The sequence below is a fragment of the Triticum urartu genome, chromosome 7, assembly GCF_003073215.2.
Source record: "Triticum urartu cultivar G1812 chromosome 7, Tu2.1, whole genome shotgun sequence".
Classification (NCBI taxonomy): domain Eukaryota; kingdom Viridiplantae; phylum Streptophyta; class Magnoliopsida; order Poales; family Poaceae; genus Triticum; species Triticum urartu.
Genome location: NC_053028.1, coordinates 163,673,914 through 163,685,730, shown reverse-complemented (window position 1 = coordinate 163,685,730; position 11,817 = coordinate 163,673,914). Strand labels below are relative to the sequence as shown.

The window sequence follows — 11,817 nt, the reverse complement described above, 5'->3', positions numbered from 1 at the left end:
ACAACTATTAAAGTCAGACGCCGTTAGCTCGGATAGGCCGGCTCCGATTTTCGCTCATGATGTGGGCTGTTACAGCTAAGATTCTGTTCCAAAGACGTCCGTTCACACATGGCCATTATTACATGATAATATATTATTGTACATTATACACAGTTGCACCTAAAGCCAGGCATAGTACCTGCAATGACCCATCGGAGACACCTGAAACTGCACTGACTGCCACGCTGATTCATGGATGATTCTGACACATCCGCTTCCAACACCGTTACGTCAATTTCAGGTTACAAAATATCAATACAATACACAGGAACTGAGCTAATGCTCTGAACTTACCGCTGTTAATCAGAATCATCTATAATCAGTTCAGTATATTTTGAAACCCGTAGCCACAGAGGAGGCGCTAGATAAGTCGGTCAGAGCCATTCACTCTATTTCACCTCCCACTGAAACTTGATCTTATTCCAACTACAGCTTCACGTGGATGACTGAAACCAGAGTTTGCCCCTCGACTACCCCTCACCCCCTGCTTATACACTACACAGCTTGGGCGAACCTCCTGCCCTTGGTGTTAAATTTTTGAATTTTTTGTGTTATCCTCAAAATTTTACTGCAATCTACTGCTCCCATTCACCCAAATTTTATTGATTCACCCTTTCTTTATCAGCCTGCACAAGATACGTGAAATGTCGATCCTTTGCACCCAGTTCAGTGAAAACCTACATAGTTTTGCTCACATCGTCCTATGCCTGCTCATGGTTTATTTTCACACACAAATTATGGAGAGCTCGCTTGGTGAAAAAACTCTCTATGATGTTGTATACCTTGGCTAGATTGACGTTATTTTGCCGTAGCTGCTTCACCAAGTCTTGGTTGTAAATGTCGATGTGTTTGTGTGTATTGTCTCTCCGCAATTAGGAGACAAACATTGGATGTGTTGCTCCCGATGCTCTGATATGCACCAACCATTGCCTTCCGATCGCAACAATCGTATAAGAGCCCAACACTCACAATGGCATGACCGACTGTTCTCAACGCCAGCCTTCCCTGCATAGCACAAACAACATTCAGAACTTTAGATTTGGCCATTGACATCACAACAAACCAGCAGTGCAACATGGAGAATTCCAAAATGAAGTACTCATCGCACAGCTGCAAATGATTTCCGGCCTGCATTTTGTCCTCTAAACATTTAGTCTGCTTTTCCAATATGTGATACTGAACCCCTTCCCACAGGAGTACAAGTTGTATGCTTCACCTAGAGATCAAATCTTATACCCAGTTTCAGTACAATCACATTCTCTCCTGGATTCTCAGCGAACCCACGAATTGCTTTCTCCAACGAACTTGGGCGATTAGGACAAGGTGTCCTCCTTTACGCAGCCACATCAATCGTTACCCTGCATGCATTCTAGAAATGTTTAAATCAGCAGATGCTTTCGTCGAACACATGATAGTCAAGTCAAAACTTTTGATATGCGTGTGCATATCACAGCTCAATGTGAAGGAACAATAAGTAATCAGACTGCCACCTAGCTGTGCCATCACCTAGATAAAATATTGTTTCAGTTATCAGAAGTACACATTGACTTTGCAGTACCAGTTTGCTACGAACACCAATCTTCAGGCTTCTACAGAAATCATCCACTTTTAAAGATGTCAAATAATTGTCAAAATGTACCAGCACTGTCTACATATGCCAATGAAAAATTACTGTCCAAAATAACTGCTAATTATTGAGATACATTGCTTGTTAAAATGCTCTTCATCACTGTCATGATTAATTTATTTGAGCACCCTCACAAAAATAAAAATATGCATATACACCCATCACTTCAGGCTTGACCCACTTTTTCGGAATTTGTAGCACTGAATGCACATACTGTTGTGTCCAGCTAAGAGCTCTAGGGTTCATCTCGCATGTAAACCACTCAGACACCTGTAGTCGCAAATGGCTGCTACCATTCGTCCACATCAGACATTTTATTCGGCCCTCCAAATTTGCTCGAACTTGATATGTGAACCGCGGATTGTTGGCACCCAACTCCTTAAATAATTCCATCGTTTTCCTCACATCATCATCCGCTTGTTCACAACCCAAGTTCCTGCACAATGTTCTCAGTGATCACTTAGTGAAGGGGACTTTTTTATTTAACCAAAAAATCTCCTAATTATGTTGTAAACATCTATGTGTTTGTGGGACGGCCAGTGAACGGTTACCCGCCAATTTGGAGAGAGTGAATGATCACTACTGGAATCTGGCACTTTGCCATCTGCCATGGCAGATGGCAAAGGCATGGTCAGCAGATGGCAAAGGCTTTGCCATCTGTCAGCAGATGGCAAATAGTTTGTCTGAAACCCTGCTGGCAAAGGCTTCTTTGTCGTCTGCTGGCTGATGGAAAAGAGCCTGTGGCTTTTCCATCAGCTGGCAGATGGCAAAGCCTCTTAACGGGGTTAGCCCCGTTAGAAGGCTAACGGCATACTTTGCCGTCAGCCAGCAGATGGCAAAGGCTGCAGGCTCTTTGCCGTCTGCCAACAGATGGCAAAGTATGCAGGCTCTTTGCCGTGTGCCAGCAGATGGCAAAGGCTGCATGTTTTGCCGTCTGCCAGCACATGGCAAAGAGTTCTGCCATCTGCTGGCAGATGGCAAAGAGCCCAAATAGGCCAGCCCAAATTTTACATGTAGATGACACGTGGCCTCTTTGCCATCTGCCAGCTGATGGCAAAGTAACTATATTGCCCCATTTAATTTTGTTTTTTCTTATATCAATTCATTTTCACAGAAAATCAAACACAAATATATTTATATGACCAATATAGCATATTCAACACATATTACCAATAGTCATGAACACATATATCCAATACATGTTACCAATAGTAGCAAGTTTCATCCGTACATATACATAGTTTCATCCATAGGTAGCAAGTTTCACAAGGTCAAAACAAAAACTAAATACAAGCACTCCATCAACCCAAGCTTCCGTGATCTTAAGCAAATCTGTAAAATGGGAAAGAAGAAAGTTAGAAGAAGAAGACTAGAAGAAGATTATTATGATGCAACTAAAATGTGAAGATTATTATGATGTCCGAGTTCAATTTGTTTTCTATCATGTCCTATCATTGTGTTGTTCACTCCAAGGATTAATTCCCGAATATACTCACCTGCAATCTTGGATGCCATATATCATATATCCGGTTACAGTTTTTTACATCTTTGGACAGCAGAATAAATTGGTCCCATTATTAATGAACTGGTGAACACTTGATGCAAAGGAGCATGTCATCTATTAGTTTCTCACTGATCGAACTACCACTGTATAGGTCATTATGTTCACATAAAAAAGGAATTGGAAGTTGAGCATGCTCTCATGTGCTCTTTGTTTCTGAATCTCCTAGACTGAGCAGAGGCAGGCACGTGGAGATGATCATGAACCAACATGTTATGGATTCTGATGTCAATGGTGGGGAGTATTTTAGAAAACGTTTCGTGCAAAAGCTGTGCTCAAGTTTAGATGCAGAGAGGTCTGCACCACTGTATTCATAACCATCCGTACATTATGGTGGAGTTAAGGAAAGGAGCATTACCAGGGATGTGATTTTAGCAGCATCTATAGATAAATGGCTGCTACAAAGGGCAGAAGATGCATGCAGTCACCAGCATCAACTTTTGGAGTGTGCGCTACTGGGATCAGTCTCTCCAGCTTCAGGTAAGCTATTCACTCAGCCACTCAGCTATTTATGTCAGATCTAGAAGTATTTTCTATAGCACACCATGTGTTAGTTTGATCTGATAAGGTTGAAATACTATGAAGCTCATGGCAATCAATGGATTGATTTTGGGGAGTATAGTTTCTGTAATTACTGTGACAGTATGAAACATATATTGCTATATAATCAAGATTTAATGTACACTATTCAGTATACCTGATATGACTATGATAGAGAGAACATAATATACTGTATTTTATTTGTAATTTTGTATACATCTATCTATCTATCTATATGTATCTATCTATAGCTATACTAATTATATATAGACTCCCAACAAATTACACATTAATCAGAAAATAAGAGCCGTTCTATCTAATCCATGTAATCCTTGGCTGAAATCTTGACCAAGAAAAAATCAGCCAGAAAAAACTTCTTGAACGGCCCACAAATAACAAACTATCTTTTTTTAGAAGACTCGCAGTTTTCACGGCTGTAGAAGAAATAGAAGCCGAGTGAGATACTCCCTATCAACAACCGTGAAGATAAGTTAGAAAAAACATGAAAGGATATACAAAAGCGCTTAAAAGGAGAAGAAGCCGAAAGAGATAAGGGTCACAATCCTTTCACGTACAAGCCAAGGACACCCCAAAAGTATCTACCTTCTCCACGTCTCTTTCTCTCTCCTTTAAGAAAACAACCTAAAGCAACAACGGGCCATGTAATCTCCATGGTCTCCTTAGCCCCAGGAACAATTCATGTTGCTCTCAAATTGTGCAAGCAAGTTCGGGCGTCGATCCGATGTGCTCAAGGAGTGTATTGCATCACAATTGTTTTGTTAAGGTTTGTTTCTCATCTAGATGAGGTTCGTTTTCTCATAATATTTTGTTCTGAATTTCTCTCTTCCCTTGAATCTACCATGACTTTGGATCGGGTTCAATTTGTTTTCTATACTATCATGTGATAGTGTTCTGCTTTCCAAGGATTAAATCCCGAATATTTTCACCTACAACATATGGATATCTAATCGAGATCATCAGGTCAGATCTGGTGAGCTTATAAATTAAACCTGGTGTCTAGACAAGCAACATCACAAGAAGGAGCATCCTTTCAGTTGTCAACATCGAGCTGGTCAAGCTACTCCAAATTCAATTTTTGCACCGATAAAATATGTCCAGTAACTTTCTGTGAATCACATGTGACAACAACTATTTTTTTCTAACAACTACAGGTTAAATAGAGCATGACCAGCTGCATCGACTGCTCTTAACTGATTCCTACCTGCAGCTCTATAAATAAGCAAGTGTTCATCTGATACCTATTGACTGCAGATTGGGGATAATTAGCAACATAATATTGATACATAGAAATACTGAGTGAGAGTATGACCAGCTGCATCGACTGCTCTTCTAATAATTCCGCATCAGCTGCCACTCATCTTGACGTCCACGCCAAGCCTCATATAGATGGTAGGATATCTTCTGTACATAGTAGTTATTTTGTAACCTGATTGTAATATCATTAATGATGTATCTGTGTAGTCCATATATATGTGAATATGAGACGGGCGAGGTGTGCAATTAGCAGCCCGTTCTTTCTGAGCTATACGAGTTTTTCTTGGTTATCCTATTTCGGCGGTTTCATATTTAGAGAAGCTTATGAAATTACACATCATATGCCTATTTAATAAGGATGTGTTTCACTGGTACCTGTTTTGGCTGATTGAGGTTAATAAGCAACAATATATTGTAAATAAAAATATTGAGCTTTTCCCAATTTGTGGCGCCTAAGTTTTATTTTGGCAGTTTCATATTACAAAACGTTATGAAACTAAATAGCATAGAATTCCTGCAAAAAAGAAACCGTGCTTTTGATAAATAATAAGATGTCTGCAAATGGTTTCGCATCTTGCAGTGATGCTATGAGAACTTTGAAATATATGATAAATTTTTACTAACAATATCAATGATAAATATATGGTTGTTTTTGTAAGTTGCATTGCTTAAAGATTTTTCGAAAGCAATACCTGAATCTGGCTTTTGTATAGTTCTTTTTGTTTTACCTTTTTTATGGATTAACTTAGCACATATACTGTAATTATTTTCGTTCTGAAGGGGACTATAGGAGGAAAGGTAATACAAGATGATCATCGCACTTCTCCAAATCTGCTCTATCCATGTTCTACCACTATGTTGTCTCTCTCTTTTGTTTCATACCTACTATTTGTATAAGGTCTGTACGTTCAAATTATCTATCTTACGACATTTTTTGTTGATCGGAATGCTTACTACCTGGCCTTGTACTACGTAATGCATGCAGAAAATATCCAGATTGATCTGAATTGTATACTTTTAAATTAAACCAAATATAATGCATGTGACAAACCAGTTTCAGTATTCATTTTTCACTTTCCCCGAGGCATGTGCTCTAAAAGATTATTTTTCTGATATTCTTACGGTGAGAGAGACATAGGTCAAACTCTCAAAGAATTTGTTGAGGAAGATGATTCCTCTACATAGTCTATATATGTGAACTACGAACCCTTTGGCTCTTTACACCGGCGTGAGTATATGATGCAGAGAATAAAGTGCTTTCCATTTGACATGTTGGTCAGTAGCGTACACGTTGCACTAGAAAATCATAATTTAGAAAAGGTTCATTCTTAGGATCTGTTGGTTAGGACATCACTTATTGCTATATATGGATTAAATGCCCAAAAAATCCAATTCTTATGGTAAAATATAGTAGAAAGACTAGCCCGTGCATCGCACGGGTTTGACGACTAGTAGTGTTAACCACTGTATGCAGTAACTGAATTTCAAATCCACAGCACAGCAATGGCAATCAGCAATCAGCAATCGGCAATCGTAAACAGGCCGTGACGGAGCTCACCTCGAGCGCTTCGACAGTGAGGAGCAGGACAATGATCTTCTCGGAGAACCTCTGGCGCTCCTCGTGGTCGTGCGAGAGGCGGCGCCTGTAGGAGAGGTTGTAGAAGAGGGACCGGAGCTCCTTGAGCTTGGCCTTGGCGACGGCGAGATCGCGCAGGCAGCTGAGCACCTGGGAGCGGTGGGCGAGGTGCGCCCTGTAGTTCATCTGGATGAGCAGCGCGGCATCCTGCGGCGACAGCTCCTTGGCCTTCCCCTTGCCGTTCCCCATGGCAAAGGCCTGCATTATCAGAAAGAGAGACAAATGTCAGGCGGTCAGTACACATATGACAGTAGTGCATTGCAAGGGAGCAGAATCCTCAAGCTGATATCATTTAGAGCAGAGTTCAGTCAATCTGTAGCCAGTACTAAGCACAGATCTAGAGTGTGGACACTAGCATCCTCTAAAATTCCAAATTTTCTCTCAAATCTAGCGAGAGGTAACTTGGTTCTATTGGAAATTCTACTGGAAATCACACATTTCGTTCAGATCGGGCCACAGAACCCAAACCCCCGCAAAAATCTCATCTTTTGTGCTGAGTACCGTACCTTGCGGATGGCGTCGCAGCCGGCGGTGTTGTCCTCGGGGATCTCCTCGATCTGGACACACGTCCTCGCCGGCTTCTTCTTCTTCTTGTCAACCTCCTTGTCCTTGGCGGCGGCCTTGATCTTCTTGGGCTTCTCCGGCCTGCGCTCCTCGACCTCCAGCTCATCCTCGTCGTCGTCGGAGGCGGTGAAGTCCTCCTCCCAGGTGTAGGCATGCGACCATGGCTCGAGCGAGCCTTTGCCCTTGATCTCGGTGCCCCACTTGGTCTTGGTCTTGCCTCCGGCGCCGCCCTGGACTTGGCCTCCCACCTCCACTTGCGGTCGAATCCGTCGTCGTTGGGGGAGGCGAGCTCCGCCTCCCACTTGAGCGCCCGGCCCCCGCCGCGCGGCTTCTCCTCCGCCGTCCACTTGACCTTCCGGCCGCCGGGCTCCGTGGCCGCGTAGGTGTACTTGCGGCGCGCCGGTTGCGGGGCGGCCGCGCGGGCCGCGAGCTCGAGCGCGGCGACGCGGTCGGTGAGGTCGTGCAGGAGGAAGGCGTGTGGGGAGGGGATAGGGGGCGGGGCGAAGAAGGGATCGGCGGGGAGGTAGAGGTCGAGGAGGTCGGGGTGGTGGGGGAAGGCGAAGCGGGATGGGGATGGGGGTGGGAGGAAGGGGCACAGGAGGCGGAGAGGGAGGAGGTAGGTGGTGGTGTGTGGATGAGATGCGAACGTCTTTTTTTTACCTGGATGGGTGGGGAGAGAGGGAGGGGATAACCCCACAGTTTTTTTACCTGGAAAAAAATAACCCCATCTCTTTGCCATCTGCCAGCAGATGGCAAAGAATCTTTGCCGTCTGCTGGCAGATGGCAAAGAGGTGGGGCTGGTACGCCGTTACATGCTTGACGGCCATAGGATTTGCCAACCTCTTTGCCATCTGCTGGCAGATGGCAAAGATTATTTGCCATACACTAGCAGATGGCAAAGAATTGGTTGATGGCAACCATGTTCTTTGCCGTCTGTCAGTTCTTTGCCATCTGTTTTTTATAAGCAGATGGCAAAGACGTTCTTTGCCATCAGCTGGCAGATGGCAAAGAGCTGGCTGATGGCAAATTCCCTATTTCCAGTAGTGGATTGTGTTTCTCCTTGTGCTTAGATATTTACAAACCATTGTCCTCTGACCTAAGCAACTGGGTCAGTGTAGGGCATTCACAAGGGCATGATTGTGTATTCTCTAACCCTGCTTCCCCTGTATATCAACAATATAGAAATTTAAAATCATTTCCTTCACAAACTAGTTCACCTTTTTTCCTGGTTTTTGCATCATCAAGACTTAGCACGCAACCTCAAATAATTTCCTACATGCATTTCGTCCTCTCAACATTTAATACTAACCCTGATAGCACAAAAATACAAGTTGTGGAAAACCGCACCCTGCATGACTTAGTTGATCACATTTGCAAATTTCCGGTGTCCTCAAAATTGATTACTCAACATTACTTATATCACGAGTGTGGTATATTCCATAAATTATTGAGGAACTACAGAACATATCCTATGAAGCACCCTACAACAAACTTATAACTATGAAATAAGCTATAATGTCAACTACAAGTCAACGACATGTTCCTAGCACTTAATTAACTAATTACACGTACCTATAATCCTTAATTTGTAATCTGACGAGGATAATAATGCTACAAACTAACCTTTTTGTCCATCCAGGAGTCTCTGGATTCACCTTCCCCATTGATTGCTGAGATATAGTCAGAGAGTTGCGCTTCCCCTTAACTGGTCCGGCATCCACATCTAGGAGCTATGCCTCCCACTCATCACTTCCACTGCTTATGACTCATGGCTGCCAGCAGTGGAGCTCCAAGGGCCGGCAGGCGTACTTCCCCATATCCAGCAGTTGATCGGTGCCATCCATCCCCTCAAGGATTGGAATCCTGACATGTTGGGAGGGGGAAATCTCTAAGAAATTGTAGCTCCAGCTATACCATCTTACATAATTGAACTAGTCTAGGGATACATCACCTGTTAACCGGCTGTCGAAAGAATTCCATGTCTTCAATGGCGTCGCCCTCCTACGCAAGCAAGCACGCCGCCGCCCCAGCTTCTCTTCTGTCTAGGAAGAACTGGATAATTGCAACCTTCTGTCAAATGGAAAAGTGAAGTTCCTGTCCCCGCAGCCAGACGGAATGTAACGTTATGGGCCACGGCAAGACCTTGTGTTCTCAACCCCAGCCTTACCCGGCAAAAAAATTCACAAACTGAATCGAATTACTGATCACAAACCAGCAAAAGCAAATTAGTCACTAACCGAGCACCCACAAACTATCTCCTGCATGCACTTTGTCCTCTGGACATGTAGCCGGCTCTTGTCGTACCGGATGGAAAACCCCTTTTCCCATGAATACAAATTGTAGAAATCATATGCCTCGGCCACAGAGGTGAAAGTAGTGCCAAGAACCAATGTCATCACATTTTCAGTTGGGTTCTCCGCAAAACACCTGACTGCCTTTTAGAACATACTTACTCGGTTTAGGCGCGGTGTTTTGCTCGGGGAGGCAATACCAATCCTTAGCCTGCAAACACAGGCACATACAACATGAATTTTCTAATTGCAGATAGCAAACAACTTGCAAACACAGCCTCATATAGCATGAACTTCCTAATTGCAGAGAGCAATCAACCTACAAACACAGGCGCGTATAGGATGAATATTCTAAATGCAGGGAGCAAAACAGACTGCAAACACCAGTACATAAATCAATATTTTTTTCTTAATGATGACACCAATCGGCCTGCAAACAGAGGCGCACATAGCCTGAATTTTGTGAATGCAGAGAACAAATCAGCCTTCACACACAGGGCACACACAACATAAATTTCGTGAATGCAGTAGAACAATTAGCACTCACTCTAACTGCATGATTTACTCACTCATTCGTTTTATTCCTAAATCACTCAATACGTGTTGGAAGGCAAAGTTGTTATTCACTGACCTCTTGTTCCACCCCGGTGCTCGGGGATTCGTCTTCCCGTTGACAGCTCCGACGTCGGCGGCGAGCTCTTTCTTCTGCTCGCCACCGCTATCTGCTGTCCGCTGGTGTGCCGCGTCGTCCTCAGCCTGCGGTACCGCCTACAAATCCCCCACACCAAAGACAATGACAACTAGCAGCCGGCACCAAGCTATTCCCTACCTCCTCCAGCGGACTGGATCTGAAAATTGGGAGAAAGCCATCCTCTGGATTAGCTAAAACAGAGGGCTCAAAAAGGAGGCAGCATCGCCGGAAAAACAAAGATCGACTTACCTGCTGATAGGCTGCATGCTCATCGCCTCTGTGCCACAGTCCTCAGCTTCCTCCAAATGTCCCACACCGTACCCGCAGCCCTCAGCAATTGTCCTGGTCCACGGATCAGACGGAGAACACCGATTTTGTTCCACGGCCCACCTCGCTGGAGACTGACGGCCGTCCAAACTATCGTCAGATCCGTCGACTCTCCCCACGTGAAGGCCCACCACCCAACGCTGTCGCGTACGTATTTCCCAACAGTGCTCGATTTTCTGGCGGACCGCATGCACGCATACAGAACTATGGCACAGATCGAGAAGCTCCAACCAACGACCTAGATAACGAGCTCCTGTGAGCTCGCGCTCAGTTACTCCACGTCCCTGGTGTATCCCTATATCCAGTTATTTTCAGTCGTCCGATCTACGTCCTGAGTGTCTGCTCTAATATTTACAAGTTTGCACTGAAGCGCTCGCCTCCAGCTCCCTTATTTTCAAAATGCCCCCTAAGCATTGTGGCCCCCCAAAAATACCCCCTGAGTGCCCTAATGACCCAATCCTCATCTTCACCTAAGACTAGTCACAATGGGGACTAACTTAGACTAATAACATCATATTTTACTAGACTATATTACTACCTCCACAGTGGGTAGTAACATATGTGTGTTGTCATGTTATGGTTCATTTATTAACCTATAGACTCATATTGTCTTGGTGTGCGTGATGTTACAGTAAGGCTAGTTATAGTGGGGACTAACTTAGACTAGTGTCATGCGTATGACACTAGCCTAAGTTACTACATTCATAATGCAAAGTAACATAATAGTAGTATCTTAGATGATTTCATTTATTAACTTATACTCATTTTATCTTGGAAAGTGCTATGTTTTTTTATAGAAAAGGAGGATGACCCCCGGCCTTTGTATCTGGGCGATGCATATGGCCACTTTATTAATTATTCTCACAAGACCTTATAAAGTGATTTAACAGTAAGACTAAAGCCACCGTCTAAGCAACAGACTGTCGCTACACCTATCCAGCTGAAGAAGGGGCGCAGATAGCCTGGGCCTAATACCAAACAGACATCGCAGCCAAGCCTAACATCTAAGACCTGAGACCCCAACCTAGCCACTTGCCGGGTCTGGGGCACACACTGGTCCGGCGTGCTCTCAGAGGCCGCCGCCGCCAACTGCCACCGCTCCATCTTCAGAACTGTACTGATGCATCAACCTTGCTCAGTCTAGCTATCGTCGACGCCACCACGGCGCCCAACGGCACCTCCTTCCTGCACGCAAATAGCTGAGCACGTCGCGGTCGTCACTGATACACCTCAGCGCCATGCTGCCAAGTACCACCAGCCAACACA

The 11,817-nt window shown here is 44.2% G+C and overlaps 1 long non-coding RNA gene and 1 pseudogene across 1 annotated transcript; both read right to left on the bottom strand.

Moving 5' to 3' along the window:
• Positions 1 to 2,771: 2,771 nt before the first annotated feature.
• Positions 2,772 to 10,701, bottom strand: LOC125523822. The gene is made up of 5 exons (XR_007290438.1): positions 10,474 to 10,701; positions 10,165 to 10,381; positions 9,194 to 9,744; positions 8,866 to 9,105; positions 2,772 to 2,998 (listed from the first exon to the last, which is right to left on the bottom strand). It is a non-coding gene; the product is annotated as an uncharacterized LOC125523822 (long non-coding RNA).
• LOC125523821 lies at positions 6,391 to 8,139 on the bottom strand (annotated as a pseudogene).
• Positions 10,702 to 11,817: the final 1,116 nt, after the last annotated feature.